Genomic DNA, 22450 nt, shown 5'->3' on the forward strand with positions numbered 1-22450 from the left:
AATTTTAATGAAGGCATTGCATTACCTTATCTCTAACTGATACCACCCCCCTTGACAACGATGAGCCATTGGAGGACAGAGATGATCCATCAAAGGGAAAGCACCAATCGCCTTGGACCGAAGGGGCGGGCTGTGGGCGGACTGGGGGGGGGGGGGGGACGGAGCAAAAACTATAAAAAGGATGAAGCAAAGAGGTGGGCCCTCTTCTCTCTTCCCCTCTTGCTCTCTGCAGACTAGCTGTGGGAGACATCGGTGCTGGGGCATTCAAAGCCTTACCCCTTTTAAGGGGCTTTTAGTAATTTTTTTAAGTCAACCCAGGACTGCAAGTTTTTTTTCTCTACCTGAGGTCTAGTGCTGTCTCAGCCAGAAGATCTCATATCCCTGCGCTCCTGGGGCATACCATCTACCGAGCCATAGGATCCCAAATTTTTATATTTTTTTTTAATTTCTGTAATTTTTCAATTTTTCTGTTTTCAATAAATTAATCTTTTTAAGAGTTGTCTCATTTCTCACACTTGCTTACACTCAGCATTAGAATCCTTGCTTCTGTGCTTCCCAGGATGCACTTTGCCCACATTCACTGATGTGTAGCTTGCTCTGCCATTCAGAACTGCTCTACAAGGGCCTTTGCACATAAAGAATGCTTCTGGCATGACCTTAGCACCATCTCCAAACCAGTGACCTTGCCACCACTGGAAATAGCCAAGCAATTGCTCTGTAGCTGTCAAATATATGCCCAAGAGAATCCCCATCCCCCAAGAGTGGAAGATGATGATTTTCACGGACATTTTGGGCCTAGCACTAAACAGTCACTGGCAAGGAAGTCTGCTCATCCCTGTCCTTATCCCTCACCTTTCCAAAGCCATCCTTCAGGGCTTCAGCACTCGTAAGGCCAGCACTGGTGGGGTGATCCGTCTCCTTGGCCTGGCTCAGTGGGAGGCCTGTTAATGGAAGCAAAGGTTCCTGGAAATCTCTGGCACACTTCAAGCCCCCAACAGCTGGGCAACAGGCAAGACAGCTTCCAGATTGCAGAGCTCTGATAAGACCCAGAGATTGTGTCTGAGAGCAGCAAGGTACATATGCCTAGAACCTCGCCCAATGGATGGGCTACTGCCACAGTGCACTGGCAGCAGACATGGCATTGCTCTGTTGGCCAGCAGAATGAAACCTCCTGCATGATGGAGGCCTCAGCCCTGGATGCTGGAGAGCCGCTGTGTTTGATAGAGAAGGGCAGAGACAGAGCTTGCTCTTGACAGAGATTCTTATCTGCCCTAATTCATGCTGATTTTAGTAAACATCTTCTTCCTGGTTCCTAAAAGAACTCCCAGGTTCTAATGCCCGTAACCATTTAGATCAATATTTTCTTCTCTTTGTGGCAATATTTTAGAGGACATGAAAAGAAAAGCTTAGGATTGCAGGAGTGTTAGCCAAACGTGAATTGTGTTCTTGAAACTGGATAATTTGCTTTCCCCAAGGATTTTCATTCTAAACTGTGTGAGATTGGGTCACTTTCAGGCCAGTCTGACTAAAGGCTGAATTTCCTAATGGAAGTGGAACAATGTAGCTGGTTCTGAAACACTCTCCAACAGAGCCCTTAAAACTCAGAGGATGAATCACTCTTTACATGGCTTCAGAGAGGATAAAATCACATGGCAGCAAAGTAGCAAAAAAGCAATGTCTTAAATCAGGATTTTTTGCCCTGCAAAATGGTCAGCTTAATAATAAAAAAGACTTAGATATGGGCTTTGAGGAAGGAGGGCTATTCTGGATTGGGGACAAGGCCCTGGAAGGTAAGAGCATCTGGGAAGTTGACAGGGAAACTACTGACTCCAGGGTAACCTCCTTGGGACCAGTGCAGTCAGTCCCAAGTGCAAAGTGGAGACACAAAATATAACAGAGGCCACAATGCCAACAGAAAACATCTAAAGCTACAGTATTTCATTGGAGAGATTCCCTGGAAACTTCTAAAGAGCTGCACAGGGAAACATGCTCCTGCCAGCAGCCCCTTGAAGCAGGCTGTTGGCATGAAGGGACACTGGCGCATCAGAACCTCTGCAGAGCAGCCTCCTGGAAGGCTCCACATCATAGGCATTAGCTTCATTAGGACAGCAGGATCACTTCTTTACTGCATGCTTGCATGAAGATCATTTGGGACCTCCTTTTTGTATCTCATGCAGGAAAGGAGCCCTTAGTAATACCCTGCTACTTAAACCCACCCTGGGATGTAGCTCTGTAGTGGTTCCCAATGAAGCAGATTGCCTGCTTTGTCACTGCCAGCCCTGTGACCCTGTGAGGGACCATATTTCATCCCACACATGTTCTGTCACCAGGAAAAGCTTGCCTTGGCTTATTAGAGTGGAAAAAAATAGAAGAGTAATAAAATGGACAATTATACTTGGATACGATCACACTGTCAATGTCAGCCTTGTACCTCATTCTCCCAAGGCTTGTAAGTCATCCTGAAACATATCAATAGAAAAAACTCAGATCCTGTGCTACATCTGAATGAAATTGCTTCAGATCATTAAGAATTCTCCTGTCAGGACCAGGACAAAACCCTTCCCACACGCACTTGTAGCTGTCCTGGATTTCTGCAGCCCTTTGTGGAAACCTGCTCTAGGCAGAGTGTCTGGAGTTGGTTTGGGCCTTTAGGAAAGATTTGTGGAACAGTATGCAGGGCTCTCCTAGGAGAAAAATGCTGGCCGGCGATCATATTTTAGTAGTCCCCTATGATGGTGTAATAAATGGTTAAAAGGTTTTTTTGTTTGAAAAGAAGTTAAAAGTTGCTTGTTAAAAGATTGGGGATATACAGTTAAGGGGTTAATCGTTATTGCGACTCTACAGGTGTAATGTTGCTATGTGCCCGCTAGATGGTGACACCAATGGGGGAAAGTAATGGGTCTATAGAAAAGAGGAAAATGTTCTAGAATGTTCTTAAGATGACTTAATAATTATGATGTAAACATTTTGAGGAATTATTGGTTAGGGGGCAAACCAATCACTCGACGCCCCAGACACTGACGGAACTGAACACCAATGAGGACCCTAGCAACGAGCCATCAGAGGGAGGATCTGAGCTGCACCAATCACAACATCAAGAGAGACTATAAAAACTGCCCCGGGACTCAGCCCCCGGGGGGGCCTTCCTGAGGAACTTGAGTCCGAGGGAACGCCCTCCGCGTCGCACTGTTTGTTTTTTTCAGGGTTGTCAAGTGGGACTTGGGCTTACACTGAGTCTCCGCTCTGGGTTTTCTTTTTAATAAACGAGCAGACTTTTACTCCACCCAAAAAGTCCAAGCCTCGTTTATAACAGCTTTCTGGGCACTCATCCGGGGTAAGCCACGCCCCCTGGGTGGTCCCGGAGAAGGACAGGTTCAGGGAAGACTCATCCACCAGAAATTTTTTTTTTTCTGCCGCCTGGACTTCGGATTTCTTCATGACCGTCGGGAGGACTGTTGGCTGTCCCGAGAGAAGATCAGGGGCCTGACAACCCGGAGGATTCCCCTCCGAGGAGTGGGGCTCGCAGATAAGGTCAGTACTGCAAGTGGGGTGAGGCATTAGGGGGTACGAGTGTGCGTGAAGTGGCGACTGAGTGAGACGGGGGCTGCGTAGAGCGGACTCCTGAAGCGAGTGAGGACCTCCGAGTACCGTGGTTCCGGTTCTCCGCGAGGATCCCTGCCGGGAAAGGAGGGAAGCGAGTGAAGAACGTGTGAGTGTTGTACCCCTAGGGACCCTTAAAGGTGGGAGACGGGGGAGTACCCTCCTTCTAGGCGCCCCGTACCCGTGAAGGCTAGAGGTGGTCATTGCCAGATCGGGGGTGGAATCGCTAGGAGTCCCAGACGGGAAAGTAGCGATTCCATCAGCCAAGATCACCTGGGAGGAGGGGGTTCCTTAGGGCAGACCCCGGAGAGTCTGTGCCTAGGGAACTAGGACCCTTGTGGGCTGGAAGAAAGACTCCTAACCGGAGATTTTCAGAGTAAGGGGAACCACCGGTTAGGAGATTGCCTCCTTTCGGGCAGGGGAGGAGGGGAAGGTGCCCAGCACAAGGGGAATTAGGACCCCCGAGCTAGGAACCCCAAGTGAGGTTCGTAGCGGGGGGGGAGTTTCTCACGGCGCCTCAAGCTGGGATTCGTTGAGGGAGTGAGAAAAATTCCTCGCAGCATGGTGACAAGGAGAGGCCACTGGTTGTGAGAAGCTCCTTCACTCAATAGGAGCGAGAGGGGGTGTTAGAACCTGCCAGGATAGGGATACGTTTTATTCTTATTTTATATATATGTCTAAGTGATTTTATCTTTTAATTTGGAATCCAAGACTACTTGGGTGTATTCTGTTAGTAGTGTTTGTTTTATCTAAATACTTATTTTATAACTTCTTATCAGTGATATATATATGAATTTTTTTTAGGGGGCGGAGAGATTGATTTGGTCGCGTGATTGCGGGAGGCTTAATAGGCGAGGTCCTGAGGTGAGGTTTATCCAATAGTTCTTAGGTCGTCTATTAAGGAGAGAGTGTATGAATGTAGAATATTTAGTTTGTGTAGGTGCTTTTATTTGTTTTGGAGTGTATTATACGTGGATAGGTTTGTGTATTTGTGTAAGACTGAGCTTGCTAGTATGGTGTTGGGATTTTATGTATTTCTTTAAATATAAGAAGGTTTTAAATCGCAGAGTTGTTGTTTACTTCACTGGAGCGGTCAGGGCTTGGTGAAAGGCTGTGAAAGGTGTCTTACAGCTAACGAGCGCCATTTTACGATAAAAGAAATTGTTCTGATTATTCTTTGGTGGCATTTTCTGTTGGCAATTTATGTTTTAAGTTAGAACTCAAGACTACTTGAGTGTATTCTGTTGGTCCTTTTTTTGTTATTCAGAAGATTTTTTTAGGTGCATATTAATTAAGTTAAAAGAGCCTTATAAATTATTTTAATTGCGTGGTTGCTGCGGTGAGCCTGACAGGTGAGGTTCTGGGGTGAGGAGGGTCCAATAGTCCCCAGACTGCCTACCAGGCAAAGAGGAGAGGTGTCTAGTGGAGTCTGGCGAACGCCATTTTACTTTTTGAGAAATTTTCGGTGTCTCGGCCATTTTAAGATCTAGGCTGCAGAGGAGGGGTGTTCAGTGGCGTCTGGCAGGCGCCATCTTAATTTTTGAGAGAACTCCCCGGAGGAGGGAGGGTCCCCCCTGCTCCGGCGAGGGGTGGAGTCTGTAATTGGGTCCTAGACGGGCTGGAAGAGCCTGATAGGGTTCATCCAGTTTCCAGCTGGGTTGCCATATTAATTGTAGTTTCTGAGGTCTCCGGTCGGATTTCCCACGGTCGGTAGATTTTCCCACGGGCAGTTGTAATTACAGTCATTGCTTTTAAGAACCTCCTCTGTTGACTGTTATTTTTTTTTTGTGACCTTCATTCCTTTTACCAAAACCCCATCTGTTCTCTCATAGCTCTGCCTGGTTTCTTAGAATTTGTGGTAGCTCATCTTAGTTTTGTGAATTCATTTAGATATTAGTAGATTTGTGTGTTGTGTATTAATTTAGATTTAAACTAATTCTTTTTTTTAATTTAAAAAAAACCCTCCTCTGTTGATACTTAAGTACACTCTATAAATATTATCAAAAATCATGGGCCAGTGCATGGGAAAGAACAAAAAGATAAAGAAGGACAAAACTGACTTAAAAGATATTCCTCCTGAAAGCCCATTGGGAGAAGTGCTCGAAAACTGGGATTTGGATAAAAATTTAAAGAAGTTGGACAGAATTAAAATGATTAATTATAGCGTTGAAATTTGGTCAAAGGAAGTGATTCAGGAAGGGCCTGTTTATTGTCCCTGGTACGGATCCAAAGAAAAGTGGATGTGCAGGGCCTTAAACAGACATGTTAACTTAAAAGAGACCCAAAATGAGGAAGAGATATTATATGCAGCCTGCTGGCTTGAAAATGAGATCCGGGATAAGAAAGTAAGAGTGTACAAAGTATTAAAAGAGAAGGAAACAGATGAGAAAGAAACACAGGAAGCAGGAGAGAAAAGTAGTTCAAAAAGATGGGACCCTCTTGACTGTCTTCCACCCCTTTCTCCACCCACTCTACCTGTGGCTCACCCTCCTACTCCTCTGGTGCTTCCCCCTGCTCAGCCAGTGTCTCTCCCACCCCCTCCACTACCTGCTCCACACATCTCAATCCCCTCTGCTGCACCCTATTCCATCACCCCAGACCCCATCTGCTCCATCTGCTTCCCCAACCCCTGAGCCAATTTCTCCTGTACCCCAGCTAAGTATTCTTAATGTCCCAGCCATACCACAGAACCTGCCTACACCTCTTCTTGTCCCTCCTACATCTCAAACTACACCCTTTAGTTTCTCCTCGATACATAATGTCCCTGCTGAAGGGAGTACAGTGCAAAGTTGCAGCTGCGGGGGGGTGGGGGGGGGGGGGAGGGGAAGGAATCAGAGATGAAGAAGGGCCTAGATGAGATGGTAAAACACCATGGTTACAATACTAGGCTTCAAAACCAGAAGGGTGTGCCTCAAAGAGAGACAGTGGCCCGATTATTCCCCTTGAGAGAAGTGCCCATGGGAGGTGCTAGAGGAGGAACTGGGTTTGTTAATGCACCGCTGACAGCTTCTGAGGTGAGGAATTTTAAGAAAGAGTTAAAAAGTTTGCTGGAGGATCCACTAGGTATATCTAATCAAGTTGACCAGTTCTTGGGTCCTAGCATTTACACATGGGAAGAGTTGAATTCTATCATGGGTATACTCTTTTCCCCAGAAGAAATCCAACTAATCAGGGCAGCTGGCATGCGGATCTGGGAGCGAGAATGGACTTTGGGGGGAGGAGAAAATGCCGCATGTGCAACCAGACTGGGACCCAAATGATGAGCTAGGAAGGAGAAATATGAGAGATTATAGGGCACTCATAGTAAAAGGTGTACAAGTGGCTGTGCCCAGGACAAACAATGCCAGGCTGGCTTTTGATAGCCAGCGGGAAAAGGATGAGACCCCGAGTGCTTGGTTGGAAAGGTTAAAAAGGAATTTTCAGTTATATTCTAGTGTGGATCCAGATAGCCCAGAAGGGCAAGTATTAGTGAAGATCCAGTTTGTCACCAAGGCGTGGACAGATATTAGAAGGAAATTAGAGAAGATGGATGACTGGCAGGAAAAGAGTTTGAATGAATTGTTGAGGGAGGCGCAGAAGGTATACTTGAGAAGAGAGGAGGAGAAGACAAAAACTAAGGCGAAGATCATGGTAGCAATAGCTAGAGAAAGCACTGGGTTTGGAAGGGGAGATTCCAAAGGAGATGGGGAGGAGAAGGAAAAGATGTACAGGCAGAGAAAACAGAACTGGGACAAAATCATATGCTATTATTGTGGTGAAGAGGGACACACAAAGAGAAACTGCAAAAGAAGAAGTCTGGATGAAGCAATTGCAAGAGAACAGGATACATTGGAAAAGATTCTAAAGGAAAATGATTAGGGGTGTCAGGGGCTCTTTGCTCTGGGCGAAGGTTTTGAAAATCACACAGAGCCCTTGGTAAATCTAGAAGTTGGCCCCCAGAGCGAAGAATATGAGTTTCTTGTTGATACTGGAGCAGACAGATCATATATATCAAAACTTCCAGAGGGTTGTAAGTGATAGAAAATGTAAGGTTAAGGGAGCTAAGAATGACCCATTTGATGTGGCCATGATTGAACAAGTACGAGTAAAAGGTAATTCCCGAGAAAGTTGTGTAGATTTATTATACATGCCAAAATTGGGATGCAATTTACTAGGCCGGGACCTGCAATTACAGCTGGGGATAGGGGTAGTCCCTGAGGAAGGCAGAATGGTGGCTAAAATAATGGTGCTAACAGAAGATGAGGAGGAGACTATTAACCCTGAAGTGTGGGCAGAAGGAGGAGGGCATGGATTGCTAGACATCCCACCCATTGAAATAAAGATGAAGCCGAATATACCACCCATAAGGGTTAAACAATACCATATATCAGCTGAAGGAAAACAGGGATTGGCCCCTGTAATTAAGGAATTAATTTTAGGTGGTATACTTGAGCCATGCATGTCCCCCCACAACACCCCAATTTTGCCAGTTAAGAAGCCAGACGGGACCTACCGCCTGGTACAAGACTTGAGGGAGGTGAACAAACAAACCATGGCACATTATCCAGTTGTCACTAACCCATATACCTTATTAAATAAAATATCATCACGACATGCACGGTTCAGTGTAATCGATCTGAAAGATGCCTTTTGGGCGTGCCCACTTGAAAAAGAGAGCAGAGGGTGGTTTGCCTTTGAATGGCATGATGAGACTACAGGGAGGAAACAACAACTACAATGGACTTGACTACCTCAGGGATTCACAGAATCCCCAAATTTATTTGGTCAGGCTTTGGAAGAACTGATGCGAGAATTTTTACCAATTGGACAAGTACAGATATTACAGTATGTGGATGACTTGTTGGTCTCAGGGGAACAAAAAGAAGAGGTCCAGGAAACGACAATTAAATTACTAAATTTTCTAGCAGAAAAGGGTTTGAAAGTATCAAAAAGGAAGTTGCAACTTGGAGAATCAGAGGTGAAGTATTTGGATCATTTAATTGGGCATGGCTACAAGAAACTAGACTCAAGTAGAATACAAGGAATATTGTCATTGCCAGCACCAAAACCAAAAACTGATGTGAGAAAATTGTTAGGGTTGATTGGGTACTGTAAATTATGGATAGAGGGACATACCAAACTAGTAAAATTCTTGTATGACAAATTAGTAGAGCAAGAACCCTTAACCTGGGATGAGAAAGATAATAACAGGTTGGAAGAACTGAAAGAGAAACTGATAACTGCTCCAGTGTTGAGTTTGCCTGATTTAGACAGGTTATTTGAATTACTTGTGAATGTTGAAGAAGGAGTGGCTTATGGAGTGCTTGAACAGGAGTGGTGTGTGGAGTAAAACAACCTATTGCTTATGTGTCAAAGTTATTAGACCCAGTGATAAGGGGATGGCCAACCTGTCTCCAGGCTGTTGCGGCCACAGTAACTCTGGTGGAGGAGGGATATAAGTTAACTTTTGGTAACAAGATTAGAGTGTACACTCCACATGATTTGAAAACCTGTCATAGGTTAGCAAGCATAGTCCCGGAAGGGACGTCCTTGCTAAGGGGTGCTTACAGTTTCCTCTGGGAACTGATAGAACCTATCAGCTGGCCAGTTTGAATATGGACAATTCTCTAAGCCACTTAAAGTTGTGACCACCTCTGTGATCCACATTTAAGAATGGGCAAACTCCCCCTCCAAGCTCTCTCTCGTTTCCGGCGCTGGCACAGGTGGCTGCAGGCCCCGTGTGGGGGCCAGCGGGCCCGGCCAGGCCCTGCTTGGGCCAGGCCTGGCTGGGCCACGGCCATCCTGGAGCCATGGACCTGTTCCAGCCGTGGAACCCCCCCTACTGCCTTGCCGTGGGCAGCTGGAGCGGCTCGGCTCTCCCCCCTCTCCACTGCGATAAGAAAAATTCAACATTCCAGCTGCAAAGCTGCAAGGCCGAGGTGAGATTAACCCTTTTACTGCTGTGAAGAGCTGAAACCTGAGGGAAGAGAGAGAAGAGATGCTTAAAGCTGAAATTCTGTTGTGAAGCTATGATATATCAGAGTATCCTGTTGTAATTTCATGAAGATATGGGGGGTGGAGTGTTCAACTCGTAAGCAAAAGCACCTGCACTGAGATAGGCAGATGCTGACGCAGCTGTAATTTCATGAGAAGTTTGGACAGGGAGAGATGAACCAGATGAGGACTTTTGCTCCAAATGGGAAAGGAGAAAACCTCAGTCCCTAGAGATGCTCCCAGAGATAGTTCTAAAGATGAAGATGATGAAGACCCTTTGCTCCCAGGGAAGGAGAAGGGCCTCTGTTTTTGTTTCTGAACGGCTCAACCTTAAAATTGTACCCCAAAAAACTTCAAGAGTGGACCCTCGAAAGCAGTTGCGGGAAAAGCTGCAAGTCGGGGGAAAGGACTCACACGCAGGCAGAGAGACTCCTCTTCCTAAATGGACTGAACAATATTTGGAAGTGGGCGGCTGTCTCGTTGTGATAATGTTTTCCTAGCATGAGCAAGAAGAGACTTCTCTTTCTAAACGGACTGAACAAGGTTATTATGGAAGTGGTAAACAGACTGAACATCTTAAGGTTTGTTTTTTTACATTGTCAGTGGGAGAAGGGAGGAAGGTGGGGGGAGGAGGAGAGTTCTGAAGGTGGTATAATTTTTTTTTCCTCTTTTAGGTCTGTTAATAAACTTCTTTATATTCTTTCAAGTTTGGTGCCTGCTTTGCATTTCTCCTAATTCTTTTCTCACAGCAGACAAACAGTAATGAGTATTTTGGACCAAACCACTACAAAACCATATCAAGTAAAAAAGCTAGCCAATGGATCTCTGACAGCAGGCTTTTAAAATATGAATTGATTCTGAATAATATGGAAAATTTAGAGTTAACCACAACCAGAGCAATAAACCCTGCCCAATTTTTATATGGAGAACCAGACAGGGGACTTGAGCATATCTGCATCAAAACCATTGACTTTCAAATGAAAGTCAGGGAGCACCTGACTTATTGGAACACCCCTTACCAGAAGGAGAGATCCTTTTTGTGGACGGTTCTTCCAGAGTAATAGAAGGAAAACGAGTTTCGGGGTATGCAGTGATAAATGGAAAAGACATGAATATTATAGAAAAAGGAAATGTTTCAAGACAATGGTCGGCACAGTGCTGTGAACTCTATGCTTTATTATGAGGACTACTGTGGCTTAGTTATCAAAAAGGAACTATTTCTACTGACTCAAAATATGCATATGGAGTGGTACACGCTTTTGGTAAAATCTGGACAGAGAGAGGATTTGTAAATTCAAAAGGAAAAACGTTAGTGCATGAGAATTTAATAAAAGAGGTACTTGAAGCTTTAAGAGACCCAGTGGAGATAGCCGTAGTGCATGTAAGAGGACATCAAAGAGGAGACTCCCTGGAGATGAAAGGAAATAATTTGGCCAACCGGATAGCAAAGAAAGCAGCCTTAGGAGATGAAAGAACCATCCTACATATAGCAAGTTTAGAAGACAAGGGCAAAGATGGAGACATCCCACATGTTAGAGAGAAAGAGCTAGAAGAATTCCAGAAGCATGGGGCAATCAAAAATGAGAAGGGTGAGTGGAGGATGCCAGATGGGAGACAAGTATTGAACAAGGCCCTAGCTAGAAAAGTGTTAGAAGAGTTACACTCCTCAACACACTGGGGAACGCAAGCATTGTGTGACCACTTTCTGAGGACATATGTGTGTGTTGGAATTTTTTACAATTGCAAAAGTGATAACACGGGACTGTATAACTTGTCAGTGAGTGAATAGAAAAGTGATGCGGAAAATGCCTCTTGGGGGAAGGGAATTAGCAAGAAGACCCTTTCAGAGTATTCAAGTTGATTTCACTGAGTTGCCCCAGGTGCAAAGATTTAAATATCTGCTAGTCATAGTCAACCACCTAACCCATTGGGTAGAGGCTCATCCTACAACAAGAACAACAGCTGAAGTAGTTGGGAAGATCCTGTTAGAGCAGATAATACCTCGGTATGGTATAATGCACACTATAGACTCAGATAGAGGTCCTAATTTTACAGCCCAAGTGTTACAACTGCTAGCTGAGGCCCTAAACATCACATGGAAATTACATACTCCATGACGACCACAAAGCTCTGGAAGGGTGGAAAGAGTAAATCAAACACTGAAAGTAGCCCTTACAAAGTTAGTAGAAGAGACTAAAATGAACTGGGTAAAATGTCTTCCCCTGGCCCTAATGAGGATCCGAACAAAACCTAGAGCAGACATAGGGGTTTCACCCTATGAAATGATGTTTGGACTACCTTTTCTCACTACTCCGGGCTATCTTGGAACTTATGAAAAGGGAGAACAGAGTGTGAGGAAATACGTACAAACTGTTGCAAAGACTCTCAAAGAACTGAGAGAAAAGGGGTATCTTCCCCAAACTATGCCCATTGATTTCGATATTCATAAATTCCAGCCTGGCGATTGGGTATTAATTAAAACTTGGAAAGATCAGCCATTGACCCCGAAATGGGAAGGCCCTTTTCAAATTTTGCTGACCACAGCAACAGCAATAAGAACTCAAGAAAAAGGATGGACTCATGTCTCCAGGGTGAAAGGACCTGTACAAACCCCAACTGAGTGGACAGTACTTAACTCGACCATCACCAAGCTGACACTAAAGAAGAAGCCATGAAAGGACAGACAAAGATGGAGTTTTTAAGATGATTTATACTTCATTAACTGTTTTAGCGATATAAGTTTTAAGAATTAGAAATTGTTTATTGCATGATTAATACTTGTTAATGTTTAAAGTTTAAAATAGTTATTTATTGAAGAATTTAAAAGAACTTTTTTTTAAATTTGTTTGATGCATCTCATTACAGATCCAAAGAACCCTGAAGGAATAGAGCATCCTCCCACACACCTAGCAATCAGACCCTAAAAGGAAAGAAAATAAGTTGACACAAAAGGGAGATTGTCACCGCAACAAGAGGGTAACAGTAAAATGTTACTACCCTTGTATGTGGGAGACTCTCTGACGGACATCCTAAGAACCCATTCGAATCCAAGCCCTAATTGTGCCAACTTTTAAAGCTGCAAACTTGCATAGAGGATGGCCGAACCTATTGGCTTTTTGAGAATGTAGGGACTTTTAAACAGAAATTGCTGAGAGAATGCCCTATGAAAGAGAAATGGATCTGCTCTGAGAAAGACCCGGTAAAGCAAAAAGAAAAAGCAGGAAAATGGGAGCCAGACTTGATTAGAGAAAAGGAGATAAAAGGGGTAATTAAGAAGGGACCTGAGATCAGAATGATGGAAGGAAAGAACTTGTTCCTAGATCTAGTTGAGAAGATAAGTCATGAATGGAATATAACTGATTGCTGGATTTGTGGAGATAACCCGGATGGCAGAGGTTTGGCCTTGGGAGGGGATTGCTTTGACCCCACAGGAGACCCTAAAGATAATGGAGAAGGAATCATCAGGACCAGATGAGAGGGAGGAAGAAGAAACTTGGAGCTTGAGGTCAGGAGTCATCGGAGAAGAATGTCTGTGGAGGAGAGGTCCTAAATACATAGCGTATGTGGGTGAGCTTCCCTGTATGAATGTATTACCAGGGAACCCAACCCCTTCCAAGATGAACCAAAAATCTCAAAATTTTGGAGTAAGATTGGCATAAACAATGTAAAATTTCATAATTATTGGCGAGCACCAAAAGGACTCTTCTGGTTATGTGGGAAAATGGCCTATGTTATGCTCCAAAAAGACTGGGCTAGAAGCTGTACCCTAGGCATAATTAGACCCTCCTTTTTCCTACTTCCAAGAATTGAGGGACAAAGTCTTGGGGTTCCTCTGTATGATGAGTTGGCACGGAGAAAAAGGGACATCCAGATGGGGGAACCCAGAAGTGGGGGGAGGACGAGTGGCCACCTGAGCGGATCATAGCTACCTATGGTCCTGCAACTTGGGCCCAGGACGGATCATGGGGGTACAGGACTCCAATATAACTACTAACATCAGAAAATTGGCCCATGTTCCTGTACAAAGGTGGACCCCGCTGTTTAAGTCTAACTGGCGGGACAGCCTACTAACCGGAGAGTGGTGGAAGAAGGCATTGATAATTGTTGGACTCTCGTTTGCTGGTTTCATATTCCTGCCGTGTTTAATCCCCTGTTTCGTTAGACTTATAACTTCTGTTGTGCAGAATATGCCCCTCATTCAGGAATTACAGACACAAAACCGGGAGAAAATTGCAAGAATTAGAGTGCTGCAAGCGGATGAACTGGAAGAGGATCAAGAAGGAAAGAAAGCCCCTGAAGAGGCGAAAGAGATTTATAAGAAATACCAAAGGCTGCAAAAGATTTATAAGAATTATGAGGACACTGCCTAATGAAAAACTGTTAAACTGTGAGATGGTTGATGCGGGCAAAGGCCCGATCAAAGTTTTAGAGGTGGGAGTTGTAATAAATGGTTAAAAGGTTTTTTTTGTTGAGAAGAAGTTCAAAAGTTGCTTATTAAAAGATTGGGGATATACAGTTAAGGAGTTAATCGTTATTGCGACTCTACAGGTGTAATGTTGCTATGTGCCCGCTAGATGGTGACACCAATGGGGGAAAGTAATGGGTCTATAGAAAAGAGGAAAATGTTCTAGAATGTTCTTAAGATGACTTAATAATTATGATGTAAACATTTTGAGGAATTATTGGTTAGGGGGCAAACCAATCACTCGATGCCCCAGAGACTGACGGAACTGAACACCAATGAGGACCCTAGCAACGAGGGAGGATCTGAGCTGCACCAATCACAACATCAAGAGAGACTATAAAAACTGCCCCGGGACTCAGCCCCCGGGGGGGCCTTCCTGAGGAACTTGAGTCCGAGGGAATGCCCTCCGCGTTGCACTGTTTGTTTTTTTCTGGGTTGTCAAGTGGGACTTGGGCTTACTTCGAGTCTCTGCTCTGGGTTTTCTTTTTAATAAACGAGCAGACTTTTACTCCACCCAAAAAGTCCAAGCCTCGTTTATAACAAGAGGGTCTGTGGTGCTTCCTTGCTCACAGGGAGCCGCAGGAAGTAAAAATAGTAATAAACTAGTAAAAAACTAGTAAAAATAGTCATAACCCCATATTAATTGGAAGGAAAACCTGAGGAATTGGCAGCTAGCCCCTCAGAAACATGAGGAGCAAAAGCCAGTCTTCTACCTGAGAGCTGCCTGGGCAGGGGCAATTCTTCCGATTGCATCAGCGTGGCCGTGGCTAGAAAGGGCAGCGAGGAGAGGAATTCAGCTTCTCCTGGCATCCCCGAAATCCCAGCTCTCACTTGCGTGCACCAGGGATTCTGCTCCAGACTCTGAACTTGCGCAGCTGCTCCTTGGGTGCTGTTTGCCCCCAGGCACAGCGGTGGGTGCTGCAGCAGCTGTCCCGCACACAGGGCTCTGGAGCCTCCCCGAGGCTGCCAAGGACTGGAAGAGGACACGTGCCCGGGATCTGGTGCAGCACCGCGGGGTTGTGGGGGATGCTTTGATCTCTTGGAGGGGGGAGCAGGGCAAATGGAATCAAGATGAGACAGGGATCAACCAGCGCCATGCCAGGCAGCGTTTTCTCCTACCGGGGCTCCTCTGAGTTTAGCGAGCTAATGAGGCCTGCGGAGCAAACGAGACCCGGGAGCGAGGAGGGAAGGGCTGGCTGGGAAGGAGTCAGATAAAGCCCTCGCAGGCATTTCTCTTTCCGAGGGGCTCCTGGGGAGACAAAGGAGACAAGAAGGATGTCCCATCTCGTGACACTCCCTTTTTTCCTTCAGTAGCTGTACTGCAATCACTGCTTACGAGAGTTTACGTGATCCCTTTGATGCCAGGGAGCACAAAGAACTTGGAACCTTGCCGGAGTCCAGCCCTGCCTGCCTATCTTGGAGCAGCGGGGAAAGATGAAGAAGTATTTGGGTGGGGGTTGAGCTGAAACGGCATTTTGCCACTTTTGCAGCGGGGCGACCACTGCATCCCTGCAAACCGCTCCCCTTTCCAAGGCACACGCGGGCCTGGCTGGCAGCTCCAGCTTCTCGAAGGGGCTGCTGCCGTTGGCAACAGGAGCTGTTGTTGACATTTTCGCGTTGCTTAACCCCCCCTGCCAAAGGCCACCAAGTGGCTGAGGAAGGACCCAAAAAGATTACCCTGGAGGAAGGGGCCAAAAGCTTGGAAAAGGATGAAAGAAACGCTCCGATGACAACGACGAGAACAAGATTTATTTTTTCAGCAAATTAACACCCGCTGCCCTCCAGCCCTCCCAGATTCACAGGCCGAGCGGTGCTGCTTCCGTGCCTGAGGTGCTGGCACCCTGGGGAGAGAAACCAGCAAGCCGCGGTCAGTTGGACAGGGCTCCTGTCCCCCCTGTCCCAGCATGGCCTGTGCCCGGGCCAGGCTGCTGGCTGTGCCAATTCTCCGTTTCTAGAGGAGAGCAGCATGGCAGGCCATGTTCCACCTCCTCCACTGAAACACGGCAGAGCAGTCTCCTCAGCAGCTGCAAGAACGGGATGCTCGTGTGCCCGCTGCCGTCTGCCGGGAGCCCTTCTGCCACCCGTTGCTGTGACGCCGGGTACCCACCTCTGGAGACCTGCTGCCAGGAGAGGAGCCGATCCCGCACGAGGTCCTCGTCCGTCTTGAAGGCGATGGCCCCGCAGACCGCGGCCCCCCGGGGTAGCGCCGGCACCGGACACACTCCACAGAGGGTGCCAGCGCTTCCCCATGCGGTCCGGGCACCCGGTGCAATCTTCCTGGAAAAAGCAAAGAACAATTGCATGAAAGTCAATTCAAAACAAGACCTGGAAGCAAGAAAAAGCGTCAAAGGTTATCACTGTATTGCGGGCCTGGGGAGTGTCTGAGCACTCCATGCAAGCATTAAGGCTCTCCACAGCTGGGGAAAAACCCCACCTTTCCCATGCATAAGCCCACCCCTTCCTCAAGGGCCCGCAAAGCAGACCAGCTGGGGCACGCCTTCGGAACCTGCCCCCCTCTGCTGCCTCCCTACGGATGGATGCTTTTGCCAGGCTGGCTCCCCCCGCCCCAGCCCGGGCCAGGCTGGGGGGCAGAAGCTGTCAGCAAGGCCGGGCGCTGGCTCCCCCTGCACAGCATCCGTCCCCTGTCCCGCCAAAAAGCAACTTGGCGGCCGGAGGAAAAATTAATATTCCCCAGCGCCGCCAAGCGGGGAAGCGCCGGCGCCTGGCCCGGCCGAGCCCTGCCACGCCTGGAACCACGAGCATCCCCCCACCCCTCCGCCGGCTGTGGACTCATCTTGATTTTGTCGGGGCGCAGAGCGTGTCCTCCAGGAAGGGGCCGCAACCAAAGCCAACCGGCTTTGCCCCGCCAGCGGCCAGCTCGAGGATGGTGTTGTCCGGCTCCAGGTCGTGCTCCAGAAGAACACCCCGGCGGTGCCTCGGCTTGCGGGGACATCACGATGCCATTGAGCTGCAGGGGGATGTTTCCCCTTTTCCAGTCTGTGGCAACTTCACCGCACTGCCACGACTTCTCCAATAGGATGGGGAGCACTGAGCCGCTTCCTCCACAAGTCGCTGAGGACCAGCGGAAGCATCTCCTCGGCTGTGCTCTCTCCTCTGTGCCACGGCCGCAGGGAAATGCTCTGCCCCGAGCGCCCCGAGATGTGTGCAGCTGGTGCTTGCTGGGCTCCTGGATCCTACTGTGCAGAGGGATGGAGCTCTGCTGTCTCCTGGGCCAGGTGACGGTCCTGCAGCCAAGAATGCTCAAACAGGTCTTCCAAGGACGGCCTGTGCGCAGGGTCCATGGATAAACACCACCGGATGAGGTGCTGGCACTCTGGGGAGAGAAACCGGAAACCGGTGCTCAGCGGGACAAGGCTCCTGCCCCTGCTCTCCCAGATTCCACGGTGCCCAGGCCACACTAGGAGCGCTCGGAAGCTGCACCCCAACCTTCCCGTCGATCCTCCCTTTCAGACGAGAGCAGCCCAGAGGCACACGTGCCACCTCCTCCAGCTAACCCCCGGAGATCAACCTGCTCCCTAGCTGCAAGAGCAGGACACCTGCGTGCCACCTGCCCTCTGCCAACCCCGTCCTTCCCTCACCCCGCCCCGTGCCCTGAAGGCGCATCCCCACCTTGAGACAGCTGGGGCGGGAAGAAGAGCTGGCCCCGGATGATGTCCTCATCCGTGCTGAAAGGCAGGTGCCCACAGACCAGCTCATAGAGCAGGATGCCCAGGGACCAGATGGTGGCTGGCTGGCCATGGTAGCAGCCAAAGAGGATCCACTCCGGCGGGCTGTACCCCAGCGTGCCTACGGGACACGGGCGCAGCTCATCAGGCCCTGATGAGTGCTGCTCCCTCCCAGCCAGCTCCCGTTCCACAACACGCAGCCCCTGCCCCGCCGGAAAGCAACTTGGCTGCAGCCGGCTGCAGAAGGATTCCCCCTCGCTCCCTCCCTCTTCCCCCTCTGCCAGCAAAGGGGGGAATCTCTGCTGCCCGGCTGGGCCCCGCCTTTGGGCTCACCTGACATTCGGGTGTAGAAGGTGTCCTGGAGGACCGTGCCGCACCCAAAGTCGATGAGCTTTGCCTCGCCGGTGGCCAGGTCGACGAGGACGTTCTCGGCCTTGATGTGGCGGTGCAGGACGCCGCGGCTGGTGCAGTGCCGCACGGCCTCCAGCACCTGGCGGAACAGCCCCCGCGCCACGGGCTCCGTCAGGAACGCCCGCTCCTCCAGGAAGTACCAGAGGTCCTGACAGCGCTCCGGACGCTCCATGACCAGCGCGAAGCCGTCGGGCAGCTCGAACCAGTCCAGGAGCCGCACCACGCCGCGGAAGCCAGGGCGCGACACCATCCAGAGCAGCGCCAGCTCCAGGGGCACAAGGGCGCCGCTGTGCTGTGGGGGGGACCACGATGCCGTCAGCGGGGCCGATGCTGCACCGAGCCCTCGGCACCCCGGCCCGGGCCCACCGCCGCTCGCCACTGCCCGGCCCGGGACGCTCCGCGGCCCCCGCTCACTCCACGCTCGCTCCCCTCGCAGCGTCCCGGCTCCCACCCGCCCGGGCCTCGCCCCAGCCCCGCCCGCCACGCCCTGCCGGCTTTCACTCCCCAGCCGCGCCCACTCTGGGAAGCGATCGCGGGACACTCGCTTGATGGCCGCCTGCAAGTGGGGAGAGAAACCGGAAACAACGCCCATATTTAATGTGACTCCTGCTGGGAAATCATCGAATCACAGATTGATTTAGATTGGAAAGGACCCAAAAGGTTTTCTACTTCCGAAGCCCTGGCTGTGGGCAGGGACATCTTCCACTAGACGGGGTTGCTCAGGGCTCCATCCGACCTGGCCTTGAACGCTTCCAGGCTTGGGGCATCCACAGCTTCTCTGGGTAACTTGTTCCCAGTACCTCAGCAGCCTCACAGTAAAGAATTTCTTCCTAGAAACTTGCAAAAGAGAGTAGAACTATTTCTGTAAATACAACAGCAACAAAAGGAGGGTTGAGGAGAATCTCTGCCTTTTACTGGATGTGGGGGGAAACATAGAACAAAGCCTGAGGAAAAGCCTGAAGTACTTAATGCACTCTTCCTTCCCTGGGTGAAGACTGTCCGGAGGGGCGGGCCCAGGGAGTGGTGGAATTAAATGGAATTAAATGCAGTTGGTGGCTGGTCACAAGTGGTGTTCCCCAGGGCTCAGCACTGGGGCCAGTCGTGTTTCATAGCTTTATCAATGATCTGGAGGAGAGGATCAAGGGCATCTCAGCCAGTTTGCAGACGACGCCAAGCTGGGTGGGAGTGTTGATCTGCTGGAGGGTAGGAAGTGTCTACAGAGAGATCTGGCCAGGCTGGATCATGGGCTGAGGTCAGTGGTATGAGGTTCAACAAGGTGAAGTGTCCCATCCTGCACTTGGGCCACAACAACCCCACGGAAGGCTACAGGCCAGGGGCAGAGTGGCTGGAAAGCTGCCCAGCAGAGAAGGACCTGAGGGTGCTGCTTGGCAGTGGCTGAACGTGAGCCAGTGTGTGCCCAGGTGGCCGAGAAGGCCAATGGCATCCCATCCTGGGATATGATTTAGTGGTGGCCTTGGCAGTGTTAGCGGTCTCAGGTTATTGGGGGAACTCTGTGAGCTTAAAGGTCTTTCCCAATGGAAACAGTTCTGTGATTCTAAACCTCCATTCCTTGTTTTGAAGAATGCAGTCCCAAACAGACCAGCATTTGTGTTTTTAAGGAATTTAGCATCTACCTTTCCATGCAAGTAAGAGGAATCAGGCTTGAAATGCTCTCGAAACACTTTTATTCCTTGATCTTAAGCTGTGTGTTTGAATTGAGGAGATTTTGTACAGAAAGGTTGGACCAGAAGATAAATGCAGGCAATTTAGCTGCAATGGCACTTGTTTCACCTGCTTTTCTGCTTCCTTTCCCCATGGGGGGCAGATTTGGGAGTATTTGTCTTGTGCTTTGAGTTCTGGCCCAGACTTGCTCATGGATGTGCTGTAAAATCTTATCTACCCCTTTCTACTGACAAAATCTTGCAGACTGGTGGGAATTGCTAGAGACAAGGCTTATAAAGCAGTCCCCAGTACGATTAGCCCAGTGTCCCTGCTTAAATCCAGGCCTGCTTGTATTAAAAAGGAGCAAACTCTTCTAACCACCCCGCCTTTTATTTGTAGCTCTTGGGGCAAGTCCTGCATGCCATTCCAACTCTTTGTTATCAAATGTGTGAAGTGATGTTGCTGCTGTAGCAGCAGCCTGAGTTCAGTGGGAACAACTCCAAAGCACTGTCCTGGGTCCCACTGCAGTGGGCAAGGTCAGAGACTTGCCTCTGCTGCCATGGGCATCCTGCCATGGGGAGAGCAGCTGCTGGGGCTTCCCCCATTCTGCTGACAGCAGTCTGCCTCCAACATGTGGACTGTATGGCCGTGATTTTGACAGCATGTGGAAAATGCATCATTTGAACATTTTATATGTTGCTCTAACATGACCTGACTCGAGCAGTTTGGTAGGCAGGACGCCCTGCGGGCAGGGCCATGGCAGGGATGGGTGGCTGTCACTTGCACTGGCAGTGTTATTTTTCCATGCAGGCTCCTGATGCTGCGGGGCAACGCACCAGCAGCTGTATCGGCCCAGTGACCAGCAGCACATCGAGGAGACCCTCATCTGCACAGAGCCCATCACCCCTTTGCTCCCCCCATGGCGGCACAAGACAATTCCGCCCCAGGTGAAGGGCTGCAGCAGACTGGAGACTCCTTCAGCCAGGACTCGTTGCAATCTCCTTCCTGCAGCTGTGCCTGGAGGATGTTGGCCTGCAGCGGCGGTGCCCATGCCCAGGAATGCTGCTCGGCTCAGGGAGGCGGAGTGTGTACAAAAGCTGCGCTCAAAGCGCTGATTGCGAGACCCCAGAGCCGCTGGCAAGTGCAGCAGCTCTTCTTCATTCCGTGCAAGTGAGAGCCCAGCCTTAGAGCCTGTCCCTGGGGACAGGGAAACACTCTGTGTATAGTTTTGAATTTTCAGGGACAGCCAAGATGAGAATTGTTTTGAGGCAGGTGATGTTAATGTTGGGTTTGGGTGTGTCTGCAGGAAAGAAAGCAGGAATAAACCCCTGCCACAAGGAAGGAGAACATTTGCATGGCCAATTTACACCCTACAGATACACTGATCATATCGGCCCTCTGAATACTGGGAGCATCTAGTGCAGGGGGCAAAGCTTCCTTTAAGAGATGGGAAAGATGAGATTTGAACAAATAATTTTGCTGATGCAGAAAAAGGGATCAGACCCACTGATCCCTTGCCTCAGGGTTAGTTCTGCCAAATCCTGGGCACGGCCCCTTTGGAATGGTTCCTTAATTGCTGATATGCAGCTGGAATGCTGAATGCATCTGGGGAGAAGAATTGCTGAGTATGTAAAGTGGCATTTTTGCTGGATTAATTCTGCACTAGGAGTGAGCTATCTCATGAAAGCTTATCTTTCTCTCTTTTATTATTGACTGTAATGTTCTACAGGGGGAAAAAAATCCTGATTTCAGAAAGTTATTCTTTTTTTTTTACTGCTTGGCAGTTTTATCATCGGTGGAGGACTGTACAGAATGATTAGTTCTCTGAGTTTTAGGAGCTCTGTTGGAGAGCATTTCAGAATGACCTGCCCAGTGGTATTTCCATTAAGAAGATTTTCAATTGTTAGGATTAGCCAAGATCAGAAATATTTTGAGGCAGGTCATGTTTATGTTGGGTTTGGGTGTCTCTGCAGGAAGGAAAGCAGGGAATAAACCCCTGGAAAAATGAAGTAGAGCAAAAGTGGATTGTTTGGATAGGCCAATGTGTTCCCTACAGATATGGGCTGCTTGAATAGTGGGGATATCTAATGGAAAGTGCAAAGCTTCTTCAACTTCTGACATGGGGTGCCATTGTTCATGTGCCAGCCCTTCGTTTGTTGTGAACAGAAAAAATCAAATCCAAAAAGTGCAAAACCCAGCCCAGATCTGAGTGGGAGTTACAAAAATAAATGCCTTGAAAAGTAGCTTTGGAAAGTGCCTTTCCTCCTAGACAGTGTCAAACCCAGAGGCCTGGCCTGCTGGGGCTTAGGGCTGGCTGCCCTTGGGAAGGGAAGGGAAGGGGATGGTGTTGGGATGGGGGTTTTGCGGCCATGGAGACGAGAGAACCACGGGCGAGCGCGTCACAAAGGGGCAGCCCCGCGCTGAGGTTGTGAAGGTCGCGGGTGTCACAGACACAGCGGCAGGAGACGCGTCTGGCTCTGCCTCTCTGTGCCGACTGCTGGCGATTGGAGTCCCCCGACCTTGTTCTAAGGCTGGGTACCAAGCTCCCGTCGCTGTCTACGCCGAGAGCGTTCCCAAATTCAAACCCAGATACTTCTGCGAGGCAGAAGCACGGGTTCCAACATGGACTTCACTGGAAAAGGAAAGACCGCTG

The sequence above is a fragment of the Coloeus monedula genome (genome assembly GCF_965178545.1).
Source record: "Coloeus monedula genome assembly, chromosome: 2".
Lineage (NCBI taxonomy): Eukaryota > Metazoa > Chordata > Aves > Passeriformes > Corvidae > Coloeus > Coloeus monedula.